This window comes from Elephas maximus, chromosome X, assembly GCF_024166365.1.
Source record: "Elephas maximus indicus isolate mEleMax1 chromosome X, mEleMax1 primary haplotype, whole genome shotgun sequence".
In the NCBI taxonomy this organism is placed as follows: domain Eukaryota; kingdom Metazoa; phylum Chordata; class Mammalia; order Proboscidea; family Elephantidae; genus Elephas; species Elephas maximus.
The window spans coordinates 116,495,329-116,496,865 of NC_064846.1; the positions used below are offsets into that span (position 1 = coordinate 116,495,329).

The following is a 1,537-nucleotide window of genomic DNA, read 5'->3' on the forward strand; positions in this document are numbered from 1 at the left end:
GTTTTTAATTCATGTATTTTGAAGTTCTGTTACTAGGTACATATACCTTGGGAATGTTATGCCTTCTTGAAAAATGGACCTCTTTTTCATTACATAATGTTCCAATTTATCCTTTCTAATCTTTCTCTTTTGAAAGTGTACTTTGTACAAATTTAATGTAGCTACTCCAGGTATCTTTTGGTTACGGTTTGCAGGATAAATATTTTTCTTCATCCATTTAAAATGAGTTATCTAAGTCTTACATTTAAAATGTGTTTATTGAGTCCTGCTGTGGCCTGTGCTATGTCTGCACATAATCAGGGTACGGAGTTTGACCTTAGCAGGATCTCCAAAATAAAAGTGAATCAACCAGCAGTTCTGAGGCATGCAGAACAAATCCAGGCTCACAGAACCATAAAAAAAGGAGTGGCAATCTGCTTGGCTCCTGAAAGCTGTTACCTCTATAGATCTTTATAGAAAGATCTGGCGATGGCACATCTTCCTACGTTCAGAGGCTCTGTTATAAAGCCAGGTATTACTACAGCTGCCATTTGTGTTTATCCTTCTGGATAGGTGATGCTGTAAAGGCACTAAAGGCTGCAGGCTGTAATATCCCAGTGGCATCTGTGGCCACTGGCTTTCCAGCTGGACAGACTCATTTAAAAACAAAATTAGAAGAAATCAGATTGCCTGTTGAAGATGGAACTACTGAAATTGATGTGGTAATTAACAGGACGTTGGTGCTGACACGCCAGTGGGAAGCCCTTTATGATGAGATTCATCAGTTTCCTAAGGGCTGTGGAGAGACTGGAAACCCTGGTGGTGTAGTGTTTAAGTGCTACGGCTGCTAACCAAAGGGTCAACAGTTTGAATCTGCCAGGTGCTCCTTGGAAACTCTATGGGGCAGTTCTACTCTGTCCTATATATATGTTGGTGGGTGGAGAGACTTATCTCAAAACCATCCTGGCAACAGGAGAACTTGAATCTCTTCCTAACATATATAAAGCCAGCACGACAGCTATGATGGCAGGATCAGACTTTATTAAGACCTCTACTGGAAAAGAAACAGTAAATGCCACCTTCCCAGTAGCTATAGTAATGCTACGGGCCATTAGAGATTTCTTCTGGAAAACTGGAAACAAGATAGGGTTTAAACCAGCAGGAGGCATCCACAGTGCCAAGGATTCCCTTGCTTGGCTGTTTCTTATAAAGGAAAAACTAGGAGATAAATGGCTGAAGCCAGAACACTTCGAATAGGTGCCAGCACTCTACTTTCAGGCATTGAGAGGCAGATTTACCATCAAGTGACTGGAAGACATGCAGCTTACCATGATTTCCCAATGTCTTAAATCAGTGACCAATTATGGGAAAGTTCTTCATGACAATGTTTAAAAATTATTTTTCTGTGTAATTGCTAGAATTATTTAACAAAAAAATCAGGGAATAGGTAAATCACTTTTTTGCCTTTAAAATGTCATTGGAATTAACTCAAAGAATGAAAGAAAGAAAAAAAAACTAATCCACATGTGATGCTCATTTCAGGCACATCTGAAATGGT

The 1,537-nt window shown here is 39.6% G+C and overlaps 1 pseudogene; it reads left to right on the top strand.

The window, feature by feature from the left end:
- The first annotated feature begins 282 nt into the window (after positions 1-282).
- LOC126068950 (deoxyribose-phosphate aldolase-like) lies at positions 283-1,328 on the top strand (annotated as a pseudogene).
- Positions 1,329-1,537: the final 209 nt, after the last annotated feature.